The 19029-nt window shown below is 36.2% G+C and overlaps 3 long non-coding RNA genes across 9 annotated transcripts in view; 2 read left to right on the top strand and 1 right to left on the bottom strand.

Moving 5' to 3' along the window:
- LOC149045516 (uncharacterized) overlaps positions 1 to 9904 on the bottom strand; it is a 169302-nt gene extending 159398 nt beyond the window's left edge. Inside the window, exons 1-2 of one of the 2 annotated variants that reach the window (XR_016187242.1) lie at positions 7339 to 9904; positions 6819 to 6982 (exon numbers count right to left, since the gene is read on the bottom strand). This is a non-coding gene — a long non-coding RNA (uncharacterized LOC149045516). Of the gene's footprint in view, positions 1 to 6818; positions 6983 to 7338 lie in introns of those variants that run through there. The other variant, XR_016187243.1, reaches the window with a different exon arrangement.
- Positions 1 to 19029, top strand: part of LOC149045505 (uncharacterized) — a 162794-nt gene that overhangs the window by 35564 nt on the left and 108201 nt on the right. The window lies entirely within an intron of this gene.
- On the top strand, positions 2852 to 7763 carry LOC149045517 (uncharacterized). Of its 6 annotated transcripts, none has more exons than XR_016187250.1 (6): positions 2852 to 3829; positions 4592 to 4778; positions 4927 to 5260; positions 6145 to 6248; positions 6592 to 6766; positions 7396 to 7763. It is a non-coding gene; the product is annotated as an uncharacterized LOC149045517 (long non-coding RNA). The 6 variants fall into 6 exon arrangements; XR_016187251.1 differs by having other exon boundaries at positions 3693 to 3829; positions 4592 to 4765; XR_016187247.1 differs by having other exon boundaries at positions 3693 to 3829; positions 6693 to 6766.

The following is a 19029-nucleotide window of genomic DNA, read 5'->3' as shown; positions in this document are numbered from 1 at the left end:
TGTGTGGGAAAGTCTTCTTACACATAAATGAGCTAGGTGTACATCATAGTAGACACACGTACATGTTGAAAAATTATTTTTTTCCTCTCTCTCTCGCTTTCCCTCGTTTTATAATCTAAATAAATAAATACTTTATTAATAAATAACAATACAGTAATAAAAACTTATCAGTAAAATTACATTATTTATTACACCGATTTTGAAATCACTGGTGGTCCCTGTAATGAGATTGGCTCTAGTTGATGCGATTTACTCACAAATTACACCATTTTTTGCCTTAAATTGCATCTTTTTTCCAGCTAATGAGGAGGCTACACTAAAGACAAAACAACCAATCAGATTTCAAGGCTTGTTTAAAGTAACCAATCAAATTGCAGGAAAATGAGAGACAAAGAGTATCACGTGGCAAATTTTGCAACATTTGTTTCCAAAACTCTTACTTTTTCCCCCCAAAAAATGGATGAATTTCATTTCAGACCAGCTCAGTACTGCATCAATAAAATATTTGAACTTACCAAGTCCTGTGATTTCAAAATGGATGTAATAAAGTGGTAATTGAACCTCGTGTCATGCAATTTTGGTCTGAAATCATACTTGTGATTTCAAACTCACGCTGCATGCTCGTTTGAGTTTGAAATCACGCATATGATTTCAGCAGAAATTGCACTCCACTTAGTTCAATTACCATTATTTATAGTAAATCAAATCTTTTCCAAGAAAACATTATCTACACAAAATGTGTTTGATTCTCTTCTTAATAATAAAATTCAAGGACAATCATTGGAGTAAAATTGTACTTTGTTTTGTGCATTTCCCATCCATAATTCCTAAAATTAAATCTTACCTGGAGGATCTTCCACCAGTCTATTGTCAGTGACCATTTCTACTCTGTTTTGCTCTTCTGACTGGGCTTTACTTTGGGCCTTGTTTTTCTTTTTCCTCTTCTTTTTTCCCTTTGTCTGTTGGTCATTCTTTGTGCTTTTTTCAAGTTGTGTGGATGGTGTGGTAACTGTTTGTTCCAGATTATCCTGAAGATTTAAATCAAAAGACAATACTATATAGCTAATTTTTTTTCCCCGTGAGCCAAACTTCTAGAGAAAACCAAAAAGAAGCTTCTGTTCTTAGATATACATAATTGTGCATGTATGGGTAAAGACTGAAAAAATGCATGAGCCCTTGGGACAATGCAGTCTGCTGTCTTCAAAAAAATTAGGACAAACTGCTCTCAAAATGATTTCAATCAATTCCTGTATTTCCATGTAGTTCTCGTGGTTCGTCTTTTGACATGGATAACAGTGATGGTAAAGCAAGCTTAAAACAGCAGAAATCGCTAGAAACTTCGACGGATACACAGGGCATGAGTAAGTTTTTATTGATTTTACGTGTAAAATATTCAGATTTCGAAATATTTATCGTTGTAAATCGACCATATGTCGTTCCCCATACTATGCTTTATAACGTGTTCAAATTTTCAACGGTTCCTCCCGTAACTTAACACCGAGTCACACAACGCGTGACGCGTTCATGAATTCATCGTTGGCTTTTTCTTGAGACGTGAGCTTGGGCCGCCTGTGGTCTAACGATGTCATACTTGAGAATGTTGATAATAAGCTATGGTCATCGAAATAAATCCCCTTACACCTGCCATATCCGTCAAAGTAATTTCCTTCTTTGAAATAAGTTTTGTCACAAGGAAAATTGTTTCTGGGACAACTAGATTTTGTTCTCCCCCTCTTCCCCACCTTTTCTGCCCACGTAATGATCAAATCCCCTCCCCCTTCCCCCCCGTCCCCCCTCCACGTCTCTCATGTCGGAACTGTTTTCTTTTTTTTTTTTTTTTTGTTTCAATCAGTCAATTAGCGAACTACAGTCAAACCTGTCTTAGGTGGCACTGTATTAAGCACTCGAACTGTATTAGACGCCATATTCCCGTGGATGACTGCTTAATACAGGATTGACTGAACTGGACAAATAAATTTTGTCCTCACTTCATCCATCAAACCCAGATTATATCCATTATTGTCCCCATCCCCCCTAATTTCCCTCCTTTTCCCCTAGTTGCAGACTGTGGTGTTTTGCTGGAAATTGTTGATGCAAGAATGTCCCAATTAAATGGTTAAGAATATATGAAAGTCATATATTTGAACCGCGGATAAATACGTTGATGAAAGTGATCATGGGTTCAAATCCTGTGCAGGCCTGAATTTTTTTCAGGCCTTATTTTCACTACTGCCTAAGTAGTGCACATTACTGCGAGGATCACTTTCATCAACGTATTTATCCGCAGTTCAAATATATGACTTTCATATATTCTTAACCATTTATTCATCACTTCACGGGTTTATTTAGAACCAACTTCATGACCAGCTCCCAGTTGGCTTGTTAGCTCAATTGGTAGAGCGCTGCACTGGTATCGCAGAGGTCATGGGTTCAAATCCTATACAGGCCTGAATTTTTTTCAGGCCTTATTTTCACTACTGCCTAAGTAGTGCACATTACTGCGAGGATCACTTTCATCAACAAATGTCCTAATTAGTACTGGATTAGGATGTTCTCAATAATTAGTACCATGGACAAATTTTTACATTCTGTTTCAGATACAAGACTTGAGGAGTACATTGCAGCTATTCGATCAACTCTGAATTTCAAACTATTCTTTTCTCTTTTATTCTTTACAAATTGAAGGTGTCTTAGATATATAAATGAGTTGCTTGAAAAGCAACTGTTTGATGAGCTGAAGCACTGGACTGGAACTCAAGGTACAGTACTCTAAACATTTGAAATATAATACTGTTGTATTTGCTGCATTTTTCTTATTCCTTTGATACAGTTAAATTAAATTGCTCTCCAGGTATTGGTGGTTTCCTTACTGGTGTAAAGCAGATTGCAAATGTTGCAGCTTTGCCTGGAATTGTTGGTGTAAAAATGATCATAACTTTTTCTTGTTGAAATTACAACTCAGTTTAACTCAATCTTGTTCAATCCCGGGCCCAGTTGTTCAAAGGCTGATAAGTGCTAACCCAGGGTTAAATTTTAATCAGGGTGTGTTTAATCCTTGGCTTAAAAGCCTTTTTAGAATAATGTACTATAATTTTTTTAGGGCATCCAATCTTCAAATTGCAGACTAAAGGAATTGTACATGTATACTGAAATTCATTTGAAAGCTTTCAGATATGAAATCAGATTTCACACTGACCATTAGCTATCTTAACTCAGCTTTTAACAAACCGGGCACCCTGTACTCTTGGGAAGCAGAGAAAGTATAAAGTGGAAATGATAAAAGAGTTTCTTGTTATACAGTTTGTGTTTTCATAGTATTTTTACACAAAGATTTCACTTAAAGTGGTGCCAAATAGAGCATCCAGTTATCCAGTTAGATCCAGGTATCCCATTATTTTAGAATGTGGGTGTATTGAACTTTCTCTGTGGTAAAAGTTTTATTTTCTACTTAATAAATTTAGGAAATTCTGAAATAGAATGCGTAGAATACTAATATCCTAATATCCTTCTCAGGGAAAATGCACATATTTTTTCCAGGCTAATGAAGTCTTGAAAAAAGTACTTTCAGAGACAATATCATCCATCTCTAGATGAATTTGTCATCTCTGAGAGAATTTGTCATCTCATCAATCAGACTTTATGAATGACAATATACCCCCAGCCAGAGAAATTTTTGAGCACTTCCCTTATGTTGAAATAACAATAGCAAAGAAGGCTATGTATCTCCGTTTCTATTCTGAAATGTTGATTCGTATTTTTTTGCTTGGCCCTCAGAGATCAGTTGGACTACCAGATGTTCATTCTGGCTGTGGATTTGCTATTGCTATTGGTAAGTTACAATTCACACATTTGTGATAAATAAGGCAACATTTTATTCTGAATATGTTTGTGGATTGTAGTTGTTTGAAGTGGGGTGTCATGTGAAAAAAATTTTTCTCAATAAGTTATTTGTCAACAATGTAGTTTCCTCGTCATAACTCAAAGTAAGTGCCCTTTGATGAAGCTTATAGTTTCTTTTCAAACTGGTAATGTGCTTAAAATGACTTTGGTTGGTCATGGTGATGAATTCACTTTCTGAATGCAGTATAATCATTTGTCTCACCATTAATTTACTTTGGATGTGGATCGTGACTTTTTGACTGCATATTGTGTCTTCTTTGCATTATAAGGTCAGTAGATATGCTTGACCTTATGAAACTCTCTGTTTGGCTGTGATTGGCTGGAATCCCACACATGCTTTAATTGGCACACTCTGACCAAATGTTCCTTTGGAGTACACTTTCGCAGAGTTATTATGTTTTGTGTTTCTGGTGGTCAGCATCCATGTTTCTGGGATGTCTACCTTAATTTCCAATTTATGTTGTAACAGGCAAAATCTTATGTGGATGGCCTCTTATACCCTGCATGTATAATAATAGGATCACAATCAATGTACTCTACTTCAGTCTAGAGCAGGTGGTTTCCAGGTGTCTTCTGAAACTGCAAAGGCCTTTGTCTTAGCATGTCATTTCTCTTTATGCTATATAACTCGTTTAACCTTACTTGCATGGGTTTTCCTGTTCCGCTTATGTAAACTTTGCCTTACTCTCAGGGAATCTTTTCAACCAGGGGCTCTTGTTTTAAAGATGCTGTGCCATGGATGGGGAGTGTCCTGTTACTATTTGTAACATCAGTGAAGTGAATGGAATGCTTTTAGTTCTTCAAATTCTGTAGCAAGCAAGATTGTGAATGTGTTATATACAGAGCGTTCCCAGATCCTTCGCTGGTAGGATGATAAGGTTATCGATTGCTCCTATTACTTAACTATAAATATTGTTATTTATTCTTTTTATTTATTTATTTTTACTTTTCGCAGTGGGGAGGAGGGGGGTTTGGCTGGGTGGCTTTTCTAATTTTGTAATTTGAGTTTATATGCTTACTTTGCAGTTCCACCCCGTTTTAGTAATGAGTTTAGAAATCTCACCATTGCACCCTAAAGCTCCATTCCTTTGATGCACTGTGATCTGTGTGATCTTGGACCACAAATCCTAATCCATATCCTCCCAAAGGAACACACCATTTAACTCCACATTTACAAAAAAGTGTTATTTGAGAGGTGATCCACAAGTATCAGTCATCTGGACCAAGGTTGGAGTGCTACTTAGTAAAAACAACAGCCTGGTTATTAGACAAATGACATTTAAAGATAAAGGCAATTATGAATGTACTGCTAAATATGATGATGGCAAAGCAAACTCTTCCTTCCAGATGGATGTCAGAGGTAAACTCTATATTGTAGTTTATGTCAGTCGTCAAACTTGTAACTTAACCAAGCATTTGTTTTGAAGTTAAAGCCAAATTTAAAGAGACCTATTTTTTTCTCTCTTTTCATCCATATCATTTAAAAATATCAATGACCAAGGAACTAAGGAGTCATGATCTTATGATTCATTTTCATAAGTGTTAAAGGTAGTTCATCAACTTGGATATGAGTGTATCATTACCTAAATATTAATGATTGAAGTTGGAAAGAGATTACAAAGGAACATTCATATAACTTGTTTCAAATTACCAACATTAGTACTCTTTTTTCTAGAAAAGGGTTCCTGGTCGCGTACAGTTGATTCTGACTCACAGACAACCAGATTGTAAATGAAGATAAATCCGTGACCAAAAAAATAATTAAAAACACCTCCTGCTGTTAAGAAATTGCAAATCCTGTGGTCCACTCTAACATTTTTCTCTGTGAACTCATGTTAAAATGCACAATTTGGATATGTCAAATGACAGATTTCCTTTTTTTTTTCATTACAGAATGCAAATGTTTTTATATTGTTTGATCATCATTGCTTAATAACTTTTGGAATTCAATATATACTGTTAAAAAATTAAACTGATAATAATTGAACATTTATGTTTCTAACATTATGGTCAACAACCGAAAAAAACGTTATTGGAACTAACAGCCAAACAATATCTTTTTATGCTGAACCGGAAAACCTCTGGAAAAGTTGACATTGGTGAAAAATAGACTTGAAAATTGCGTTTCTTGTTTTGATTTTGTTGATTTTTCAAGGAACTGAGGGACATGATAGACTAGAGCTAGAGCAAAACAAAATAGATTTTTCGTCAGGGTTTAATAAGTTCTTTTATAATTACTGTTAGGATTGGAAATCATTGAAATTATCACCACAACAGAGAAATGGATCTTACCATGTATGTATGGAGTCACATCCTAAAAGGAAAAATTTGGAGAAAAATATATAATGGTAAGTACCTTGTTTTCAATTTAGTGGTTTCAGTGTTATTATATCACAGATTGATTTAAGGACTTCACTTTTTCAAAGCATGGCCAAGGAAAAGACCTGGATTAATCACATTGATTTAGTTTGATTGGCGTGATTGAGTTCAATAATAAAATTATTGAACTTGCTGAAAATTTCCAGTTCAATTATGTTTGATTGAACAGCAATCTAACAATTGGATTCCACTGAGTTCGATTGATTTTTGGCTGGGTTTTGTTCAATTGTCCATGCCAGGAAAAGATCAATGTTTAATTATAATTATTGCCAAGAATTTCAACTCTACGTTTTTATTTTATCTCAATAAAAGCAATACTTGCAAAGAACACAGTTACCTCATCATGGTGTACCTCTCAAAAAAATCTTGCCCATTTTTTTGTATGGTCCTTGAACTGTTCTGGTGTTTTGTAGCTTTCTTGGCCTGGTTCTGGGTCCACTGCATCCACCAGATCACTGAAACCCTATTTTATCAACAAAGAGAGCAAGTATGTCGATGAGTATATTTTAATATAATTTATTGTAGTCATGCCCCTTAGATATTAACTAAAATTTAACTCTATGATCCTAGTGACCAAATTAACACAAGAAAATGTTTACCTTCCATAATTTCTTCACTTCTCTGTATGTCTTTCTTTGATGACTTGTCCCCTCAAAGATTGGTTTATGATCCAGTTTGTGTAGGATTGCTCGGAGGTCTTTTCCTGACATAATACATTGTTGTTGTTATTATTATGTTCGTTGTTATCAGTATAAGTTATTGCTTGCCATTGCACTGTGATATGTAAATTAATGCAAAATAAAGCCTTTTTTAGCCTGTGGTAAATTAGAATGAAGTATTAATTTTTTTTTAGAATAGCCATAGAGGTCTTTGTTTTTTTGTTTTTTTCATTCTCGTGATATACACCTAACTTTAAGTCTGAGATTACAACTATGATTTTTTATTTTTAATTGAATCTTTGTGATTTCTACACTGGTCAGATTTTATTCACTATAGTCGTGCCTGGCTTTGGTAGTTAGGTACATGTAGTTAAAATAAGTTACATTTGTTTTCACTGACCTCTGGTATTGAATGCAAGGCATTGATCCCATTTTGCCTGTTCCTCTCCTGTTTCAGAACACTGATTGGCGGAAGAATCTCTCTTTCCTCGTCTGGTAAGGCCATCCTCAACTCATGGTATGCCTCGTCTGAAATCAAGCCTTCATCTTTCGCAACAAGTACATGCTGCGTCGTCCGACAAGTGGAGTTTTCTCTCTCGTCACCAGCATCGTGTCCAAGTGGAATTACAACTTCACGTCCTTGTACAGTGAACTTAATCTGAAGAAGAAGACAGGGGTTTCCCTTTAAAATTTGTTTTCATATGAACATAGCTAGATAGATAGATTGATCGCCACATAGATGTATGATTTTTTTTCGCGACTTTGCTGTTGGTCAATGTCTCAGTTCTATTTTTCACGAAGAAGTAAAATTGTTACTTACCTTGATGGGCTCAAACTCCTTCAGTCCTTCCACCGATTGAGCCACTAGTTGCCTGACTCGTCTTTTCTTATTATTTCTGGCTGCCGGTGTTAATTGCCAGATGTCCTTTTCGGTGTTGTAGAAAACATTTTCAGTCTCTGCAATTCTCTGCTTTAGCAGCATTCCTTCAGCATTTGCTAGTTGAAGCTGAGCTACGACTTCATTCAGCCGAGTTGCAATGGAGTTGTGCTAAATTCTCAAATTGTGGTTCTCTTCCCGAAGACGCCTTATTTCGGCCTCATAAACTTCTGTAAGAGATGGCTGTGTCTGTGCCAGTGTGCAACTCTGTGCTCGATTGTGTTGAAAATGAGTTAGAAAACTCCTACCGCTGACGGACCTAACCTTAAATTTCGACAACATTACTTAGCGAGTATCAGTCCTCATTACACCCGGACGTTTTTCTACTTAGCATCATTTTGTGTCTTGTTTTCATTCATGGATAACTTAAACAAAGCCATTGCTATTAATAGAATGCCGATCGCTTTTTTGTGATCTTCATCAAATGAAACAGAAAAAAAAGAAACAAAAACCCACCCACACATAAGATCGACCTTAAGTCTGAAAAATACTTGAAGAGCGGGTTTATTTTTATAACCAACCTTCATAATCTTGAGAACGTATCAAAGCAATTAGAGAGGCGAGCGCGAACTGAGATTGCTTGAAACTTGTCCGATGGCTCATTTTTATCAGGGAGGTGAGAAAATAACCATCTATTGTTAATCGTTTCTCATGAAGCGGCCGCTTGTATTAGAAGAATTGATCGATATCAAGGAATATTGCTGCGTTTTTTGCGCTAAGTGCTTATGCCATCAAATTTAAGAATTTGTTCATGCTTAGCGTGCGAATATCGAGTTATGGATGCACGGGGAAGTTTGGAGGGCAAGAAAAATGCGTAAGAGTAGCTCGAGGCGCAGCCGAAAGCAACTCTAGCTTTTTGAGTGCTCTCCAAACTTCCTAAGTGGATCCATAACTCGATATACGCACAGCTTAAAGCATGAGCAAATTCTTTTATAACAGAGCGACAACAAGGATCTGCGCGAAGAAGCCAAATTTGTTGCAGCTGGTCTTCCGACAAATTTGCGAAAGGTGCTACTTGCGAGTTTTTTTCGGCTTTGTCTTGCTTGTTGGATCAGGACCTAAAAGGTCAATGCCGACAGAAAAATTGGGCAGTTCTTCGCTGGTTTCTTCCATATTTCAAAGAAAAGGAAAACTACACTGCAACTTAACAGGACGGAGACTCTGAAGCCGGGTAAAAAAAACATGCTCACATCATCTTATTTACGCGCGGCTGTGCGTAAATAAAGATTTTATTCATAGCGGCTCAACAGGACTTGTATAGGGAAAGCACGCGCGCTATGTTATAAAACTAATTCGCTCGCGGTTTAAATACTTTGTAAGCATTTGCGTTGTCATTAGATGGTTTCTTTTTGGGTTTCCTTTCAAAATTATTTACTGTCGAAACCAATGTGTCGACATCGATGGGAATAAATGCGAGTAACGTGCATCCCAGTAATATGTTCCGACATGCATTCGAGAATAAGCCGTAACGTAATAAAGATCGTCGGTGGAAAATGTCGTTTGAGATTAGGAGGGTGAAAAGACAATAGCAGGTAATTAAGTGTTGACAACTGGGTTGAAAACGAAAATTAGCCACCGTAAAGGTTAAAAAAGCTGACATTTCGAGCCGAAGGGCTAACGCTCGAAACGTCAGCTATTTCACCCTTTACGGTGGCTAATTTACGTTTTCAACCCAGTTGTTAACACTAAATTACCTGCTATACTCTCCCACCGACGCAGCACCACAGTTTCTTTAGAAACTTACCCTTTATTCATTTGAAAAGACGATAGACTTCTTATCTTGTCTCGCAAATCTTGCCGTCTGGAAAATCAGATGCTCTGTTCACGGTACATAAAACCTTCAGAGGCGTTCAGTTATTCATCTCTCAAAGAATTCAAATTCATCTCGGTTTTTGTTCTTTGTACTTTTTTTCCAGAGGATGAAAAACTTCGTCGCAACAAACGCAAACCAAGACCCTGTTCTAAAGCCGCGGCTACACGAGCGATTTTTTGCCTGCAATGGTGATGCGATTTTTTTCTTAACATTGTCACGTCGCCGGCGTGCGGTGGCGGCTAAACGGGTGACAAAGTTTGTGATTTTGTCACGAAAAGTTCAACTCATCGAATTTCTCGCGATTTTTTTCAGCGATATAATGGCTGTCGCCATCCCAGCACTTGCACGAGGGTGGCTACACGGGTAGTTTGCACCGCGCGCTAGCGACGCGACAAATTTAGAGAAAATCGCATCACCATTGCAAGTAAATAATCGCTCGTGCAGCTGCGGCTTAACATTGTGAGATCTGGAATCGGGCTACCTGTCGATTTAATTCAAACAAGCTTCATTCGTGACCATTTACACTGATTCAAATTTTATTTGGTTTCATCACTCTTTGTTTTCATCTCTCTCTCTGAAGTAAGAGGGACTTAGAGTCTGACCTTCCTACGTTACAAAATGAATTTTGCTGTCCTCTTATTGACTCGCTTCAAATTGAAGTCGTAAACATTCAAAGAAAGTAGTTATAGGATTCTGAAATTCATCCTTGCGCAAAATACTCGTCGTCTTCTTTCTTTTTTGTTATTTATTTAATTTTTTTATTATTTGTGTCATCACAGAACGAGGTTTATATCTGGCGACTCTCCACTTTGGGAATAATTTTTTTCAACCGAAGGAAAACGTTGAGAAAGGTATTATTATCATATTATTTGTTTTCTTCCGGTATCCTTTAGATCATTAAAACGTTTCATTCGAGGCCTATTAGTTGTTTAACTCAGTTGTTGAATTGTTGATGAAAGCTGTGTATAATAAATTTTCGTTGAGGATCATCATCCATCTTATTTCAATTCAGCCGATTGAATTTACCATGATGCGCTTTGGTTAATTACATTGTAGGTTTTTTAGCTCATTCATGCTGAAAGCAATGATTGAGGTATCTTGGTGATGTTGACGGAAGTTGTCGACCGTGGACGGGAGTTGTATTCCATGGACAGAAGTTGCATTGTGGACCGTGAACGGAAGTAGTCTCGTATGCTACCCCTCGCCACTCAGTAAAAGTCAAAAAAATTAATTTCGATGAAGCTCAGAAACTCACGTGGAAAAAAAATTAAATTTTTGTATGGTTTAAAAACAATGATAACTCAAATCACATTTCTGAACTTCTAAAAATGCAACTTGAATCGAAAAGCCAAAATGTTCACACCCAGGGGACCCTTAACGGGTTCATTTCAAAACACGCCGTTATCACGCAGAAGAGCATTGGCATCAGTGACAGTCATATTGGCAAGCCACGCATTTGCGTTCGTCTTCATCTGGTATAAAGTTATCATTACTCTATCATTGTGCTTGTCCTCGGGAGCTTTTCAACATGCAGTAAACACATTAATCATAGCGGCCAAGATGGTCTAAATATTTTCTTTCGAGCTCCATTATTTCGGTCCGGACTTGAGGCTCGCTCAGACAAAAACAGCAATACCAATCCGGTCAGCACAAAATACAGACTGCAGACAGCAGACAGGGTACAAAATGCAGACTAGGTATAAAATGTAGACTGCAGACTGGTTACCAAATGCAGACTGAGAATTTATACTGTTTTTTCGTTTGATACGTGATAACATATCGTATTAAAACTTACCGAGCGTCACGCAATCGCTTTTCCGCGATCATCTTTTACTATCATTCGCAATATTGGGGAAAATTCCTTACCCGTTTCTTGATCACAGACGTTCTGAAAATAATTTCAAGCCTTCCTAGAGTCTTCTCGCTTTGCGCGCGAGTTAGTTGGTGTGACGTCGGCACAGAATTTACCAACTTAATAAAAGTGGATGTAGATGTAAATGAGATGTCACTATCGAATATTTAACACGCGCAATATCCGAGAAACAATTGACAGCTTTGCACGTGGTCCATACGTTTCATCCTTTTAACCGATATGTGTTCACTTTGTTGACAAAAATGCAGGCCGGGACCAAAATTGGATCCTTGACTTGATATATTTTTAACGTTCAGGGGTATTCGCGCACTGATTTTCACTTATGTGCCTTATATTGTTGTTGGCTTACATGAGGAACCGGCGAATTTTTATAGGGAAAAGCGAAGCGTTGCTTTCGTGACTGGCCTTTTGATTACTTTTCTGATGGTTTTATCTCTCATCTGTTTGGAGATTACGCAAATATTGATATGTGAAAATCAGACTATGTGGGGGCTTGAAATTCTATTAAGAACGATTGTGGCCGCTTTGTTAAATACCAAATGCAACGACCGCTTTATTAAAAACAAAAGATATCAAGAAACGAGCAAGGAATATTTCACACTGGTGCAAATGATCATGAAAGATGAGGGTTACAAATATTTTGCTGCTTGAGGAACATTTGATGCCTAGTCATGCCCACCCAGCCCACCCTCCGCCCCACAAACACACACACGCACCAACAAAAAGGACACTGTCTGCCTAATGACCTCTGCCCATCCCACCTCCAGCCCACATAACCTTATTTCCAATTCCCATCACGACAAATGAACAAGTTTTCTTATCACACAACTGCCCAAAAGTCTTGAAATTTCACATAAACTGAATTCAACTGTACCTATATTCAACAAGTCCAAGATATCAATACAAACTTAAGCCATAACATGAATGAGCTGGCTCCAAGAGCCCTTTGATTAATTATATTTGCTGTCGGTCGCTGAAAATAGCTAAACACTTCTCAGTTGCTAATAGTTTTAATTTACGCATAAAAAAACAATGGAGATCTTAGGATTCAGCGGTGTCACTAAAACATAGTGATTAAAACAAAAACATTCAGTTTTTGATAAGTTTTGGCAGTGAGTTGAAATTAATTTAAAATCAACTCAGAACTGTTTAGAAGGGAAAAACCATTAAAATAATCTATGTCTAGTCAACACTTACTTAATTCCACACCAGATGGTTGCAATGGGACAATTTTGATGTCCTTTTATTGGCTCCCTTTGAAGTGAGGTCATAAACATATAAAGATAATAGTTATTGGATTCTGAAATACATCCTTCAGCAAAATACTCGTCATATTCTTCCTTTTTATTGTTTGTGTCTTCACGGATCGTGGTGTTATATCTAGCGACCCTCCATTTACTTTGGAAATAATCAAATTTTCAACAGAAGGAAAAAGGTGAGAAAGACTTTATCATAATTAGTTGTTTTCTTCTGGTCTTGTTCGGATCACTAAAACGAGTGTAATTCTAGGCCTCTTAGTTGTTTGATTCAATTGTTAAATCGTTGCTGATACGCTGTCAATTTTCGTTGACGATCTTTACCCATTTTTATTTCGATTCTGCCGACTGAGTTTATCATGATACACTTTATTCAGTTGCATTGTAGGCGTTTTTAACAATATTTGCTGCCGGTCGCTGAAATCGGCTGAACGCTTCTCAATTGCCAATAACTGCAAAAAAACAAACTAAATTAAAAGAACACGAAATAAAAATAGGTACGAAAAAAAAAGTGAGAAGCAAAACTCGACAGAACGGAGAAAAACCAAATTTTAAACTGTTCGTAATACTAAAATCTCCGCAGTTTTTAAAAAGGACCAATTTTGACAGCAATCGGTAATGGAGTTACTTTATTCGTCACCAGATGGTGGCAAGCGTTAACGATCTCTTACTTGACTGACTCATTTGAAATAATGATAATGCCCAAAGAGATGTTTTTTTGGCACGATTATGGCAAAATAAATTCAAAAGCAGTTTTAAATTTTCGCGTTAAAAAGGAAAGGAGATCTTAGCATTCAGCGGTGTCATTAAAAGGTAATGATTAAAACAAAAGATAAGTTTTCCATGAGCTTTGGCAGTGACTTGAAGTTAATTTACAATGAACTCAAAACTGTTCAGAAGGAAAAACCGTTTAAATAAACTACTTTTCACTCTAGGCCTACTAAATGTTTAACTCAGTTGTAAAAATGCTGATGATTCGCTTTCAATTTTCGTTGACGATCTTCACTCATTTTATTTCGATTCTGCGATGCACTTTATTCAGTCGCATTATAGGCTTTTTTAGTGATATCTGCTGTCGGTCGCTGAAAATGCTCAACGCTTCTCAATTGTAAATAACTGTTAAAAAAACGAAACAAACCAAAAGAACACGAAATAAAAACAGGTACGAAAAAAAAGAGCGAGAAGCAAAACTCAACAGAACAGAGAAAAACCAAATTTTAAACTGTTCGTAATACTAAATTCTCCAGAGGTTCTAAAAGGACTAATTTTTGACAACAATCGGTTATACAGATCGAGTGACGCTGGTAAAATAGTTATGTCATTCGTCACCACGAAATAAACACAAAATAAAACAGGTACGAAAAAAAAAAAAAAAAAAAAAAAGGCGAGAAGCAGAACTCGACAGAACAGAGGAAAACTCCTGGTAATATTCAAATCTCCAGAGTTTTTAACATGGTTTTATGTCTAGCTACTCTCCATTTACTTCGGAGATGATGAATTTTTCAACAGAAGGAAAAAGGTGAGAAAGACATTATCATCATTAGCTGTTTTCTTCTGGTCTTGTTCGGATCACTAAAACGAGTTTCATTCCAGGCTTATTAGTTGTTTGATGCAATTTTTAATTTGTTGATGATTCGCTGTCAATTTTCGTTGACGATCTTCACCCATTTTATTTCGATTCTGCCGATTGAGTTTACCATGATACACTTTATTCAGTTAGATTGTAGGCTTTTTTAATAATATTTTCTACCGGTCGCTGAAATCGGCTAAACGCTTCTCAATTGTCAGTAACTGCTAAAAACGAAACAAAACAAAAGAACACGAAATAAAAACGGGCCTAAAATAAAAAAGCGAGAGGTGAGAAAGCCTATTATTTGTTGAATTCACTTGTTAAATTGTTGATGATTCTCTGTCAATTTTCGTTGACGATCTTCAGCCATTTTATTTCAATTCTGCCGATTGAGTCTACCATGACGCACTTTAGTCAATCGCATTGTAGGCGATTTTAATGATATTTACTGTCGGTCGCTGAAAATAGCCAAACGCTTCTCAATTGCCAATAACTACAAAAAAAAAAACCAAATCAAAAGAACATGAAATAAAAACAGGCACGAAAAAAAAATGAGAAGCAAAACTCTATGGAACAGAGGGAAACCAAATTTGAAACTGTTTGTAATACTAAAATCTCCGCAGTTTTTAAAAGGACCAATTTTTATAGCAATCGGTAGTAAAGTTATGTTATTCGTTACCAGATGGTGACAAGCGTTAACGATCTCTTACTTGACTGACTCATTTGAAATAATAATAATAGTGCCCAAAGAGATGTTTTTTTGGCACGATTTTGGCAAATAAATTCAAAAGTAGTTTTTTCAATTTTCGGGTTAAAAACAAAGGAGATCTTAGATTCAGCGGTGTCACTAAAAGGTAATGATTAAACAAAAAATAAGTTTTCCATTAGCTTTGGCAGTGAGTTGACATTAATTTACAATGAACTCAAAACTCTTCAGGAGGGAAAAACTATTTAAATAAACTACTTTTCACTCTAGGCCTACTAAATGTTTAATTCAGTTGTTAAAATGCTGATGATTTGCTGTCAATTTTCGTTGACGATCTTCACCCATTTTATTTCCATTATGTCGATGCACTTTATTCAGTTGCATTATAGGGTTTTTTAGTAATATTTGCTGTCGGTCGCTGAAACGCTTCTCAACTGTAAATAACTGTTAAAAAAAACGAAACAAACCAAAAGAACACGAAATAAAAACAGGTACGAAATAAAAGAGCGAGAAGCAAGAGCGATAACGCTGGTAAAATAGTTATGTCATTCGTCACCAAGAAATAAACACGAAATAAAAACAGGTACGAAAAAAAACAAATAGGCGAGAAGCCGAACTCGACAGAATAGAGAAAAACCAAATTTTATTTTATTTTGTGTCATCCCAGATTGTGGCTTTATATCTAGCGACTCTCCATTTACTTTGGAAATAATCGAATTTTCAACAGAAGGAAAAAGGTGAGAAAGACATTATCATCATTAGTTTTTTCTTCTGGTATTGTTCGGATCACCAAAACGAGTGTAATTCTAGGCCTATTAGTTGTTTAATTCAATCATTAAATTGTTGATGATTCGCTGTCAATTTTCGTTGACGATCTTCACCCATTTTATTTCGATTCTACCGATTGAGTTTACCATGATGCACTTTATTCAATTGCATTGTGGGCGTTTTTAACAATATTTGCGGCCGGTCGCTGAAATCGGCTAAACGCTTCTCAATTGCTAATAACTGCAAAAAAACAAACCAAATTAAAAGAACACGAAATAAAAACAGATACGGAAAAAAAAAAAGCGAGAAGAACAACTGGACAGAACAGAGAAAAACCAATCTCTTCACCTCACCAGAGAAAAACCAAATTTTTATAACTGTTCGTAATACTAAAGGTAAAGGTAAAGGACCAATTTTTACAGAAATCGGTAAAAGAGGTACGTTATTCGTAACCAGATGGTTGCAAGTGGTGACGATCTCTTACTTGACTGACTCATTTGAAATAATAATAATCAATTGCCAGTAGCTACTAAAAACGTAACAAAAACCTCACCAGAGAAAAACCACATTTTTATAACTGTTCGTAATACTAAAATCTCCGTAGTTTTTCAGCCGGTCGCTGAAATCGGCTAAACGCCTCTCAGTTGCCAGTAGCTACTAAAAACGTAACAAAAACCTCACCAGAGAAAAACCAAATTTTTATAACTGTTCGTAATACTAAAATCTCCGGAGTTTTTAAAAGGACCAATTTTTACAGAAATCGGTAAAAGAGGTACGTTATTCGTAACCAGATGGTTGCAAGTGGTGACGATCTCTTACTTGACTGACTCATTTGAAATAATAATAATCAATTGCCAGTAGCTACTAAAAACGTAACAAAAACCTCACCAGAGAAAAACCAAATTTTTATAACTGTTCGTAATACTAAAATCTCCGGAGTTTTTAAAAGGACCAATTTTTACAGAAATCGGTAAAAGAGGTACGTTATTCGTAACCAGATGGTTGCAAGTGGTGACGATCTCTTACTTGAATGACTCATTTGAAATAATAATAATGCCCAAAGAGATGTTTTTTGGCACGATTATGGCAAATAAATTCAAAAGTAGTTTTTAATTTTCGCATTTAAAAGAAAGGAGATCTTAGGATTCAGCGGTGAACACGAAATTAAAACAGATACGGAAAAAAAAAAGCGAGAAGCAAAACTCGACAGAAGAGAAAAAACCAAATTTTAAACTGTTCGTAATACTAAAATCTCCGTAGTTTTTCAGCCGGTCGCTGAAATCGGCTAAACGCCTCTCAATTGCCAGTAGCTACTAAAAACGTAACAAAAACAAAAGAACACGAAATAAAAAACAGGTACGAAAAAAGCGATAAGTGAGAAAGCCTATTATTTGTTTAATTCACTTGTTAAATTGTTGACGATTCGATATCAATTTTCGTTGACGATCTTCACTCATTTTATTTCGATTCTGCCCATTTAGTTTACCATGATGCCCTTTAGTCAATCGCATTGTAGGCGTTTTTGATGAGATTTGCCGTCGGTCGCTGGAAATAGGTAAACACTTCTCAATTGCCAATAACGGCAAAAAACAAACCAAATCAAAAGAACATGAAATAAAAGCAAGTACAAAAAAAAGCGAGAAGCAAAACCCGACAGAACAGAGAAAAACCAAATTTTTATAACTGTTTGTAATACTAAAATCTCCGGAGTTTTTAAAAGGACCAATTTTTATAGCAATCGGTAATAAAGTTTCCTTATTCGTCACCAGATGGTTGCAAGTAGTAACGATCTCTTACTTGACTGACTCATTTGAAATAATAATAATGCCCAAAGAGATATCTTTTGGCACGCTGGTAAAATAGTTATGTCATTCGTCACCAAGAAATAAACACGAAATAAAAACAGGTACGAAAAAAAACAAATAGGCGAGAAGCCGAACTCGACAGAACGGAGAAAAACTCTTTGTAATATTCAAATCTCCAGAGTTTTTAACGTGGTTTTTTATCTAGCGACTCTCCATTTGCTTTGGAAATTATCAATTTTTCAACAGAAGGAAAAAGGTGAGAAAGACATTATCATCATTAGTTGTTTTCTTCTGGTATTGTTCGGATCACTAGAACGAGTTTCATTCTAGGCCTGTTAGTTGTTTAATTCAATCGTTAAATTGTTGATGATTCGCTGTCAATTTTCGTTGACGATCTTCACCCATTTTATTTCGATTCTACCGATTGAGTTTACCCCGATGCACTTTATTCAGTTGCATTCTAGGCGTTTTTAACAATATTTGCTGCCGGTCGCTGAAATCGGCTAAACGCTTCTCAATTGCCAATAACTGCAAAAAAACAAACCAAATTAAAAGAATACGAAATAAAAACAGATACGGAAAAAAAGCGAGAAGTTAAACTGGACAGAAGAGAGAAAAACCAAATTTTAAACTGTTCGTAATACTAAAATCTCCGCAGTTTTTCAGCCAGTCGCTGAAATCGGCTAAACGCTTCTCCATTGCCAGTAGCTACTAAAAACGAAACAAAACAAAAGAACACGAAATAAAAACAGGTATGAAAAAAAGCGAGAAGTGAGAAAGCCTATTATTTCTTAAATTCACTTGTTAAATTGTTGATGATTCGATATCAATTTTCGTTGACGATCTTCACCCATTTTATTTCGATTCTGCCCATTTAGTTTACCATGATGCCCTTTAGTCAATCGCATTGTAGGCGTTTTTAACAATATTTGCTGCCGCTCGCTGAAATCGGCTAAATGCTTCTCAATTACCAATAACTGCAAAAAAACAAACCAAATTAAAGGAACACGAAATAAAAACAGGTACGAAAAAAAAGCGAGAAGCAAAACTCGACAGAACAGAGAAAAACCAAATTTAAACTGTTCGTGATACTAAAATCTCCGTAGTTTTTCAGCCGGTCGCTGAAATCGGCTAAACGCTTCTCAATTGCCAGTAGCTACTAAAAACGAAACAAAACAAAAGAACACGAAATAAAAACAGGTACGAAAAAAAGAGAGAAGTGACAAAGCCTATTATTTGTTTAATTTACTTGTTAAATTGTTGATGATTCGCAATCAATTTTCGTTGACGATCTTCACCCATTTTATTTTGATTCTGCCGATTTAGTTTACCATGATGCCCTTTAGTCAATCGCATTGTGGCG

This window comes from Pocillopora damicornis, chromosome 5 (genome assembly GCF_964200805.1).
Source record: "Pocillopora damicornis chromosome 5, jaPocDami1.2, whole genome shotgun sequence".
In the NCBI taxonomy this organism is placed as follows: domain Eukaryota; kingdom Metazoa; phylum Cnidaria; class Anthozoa; order Scleractinia; family Pocilloporidae; genus Pocillopora; species Pocillopora damicornis.
This window is presented reverse-complemented; position numbering and strand designations above follow the sequence as displayed.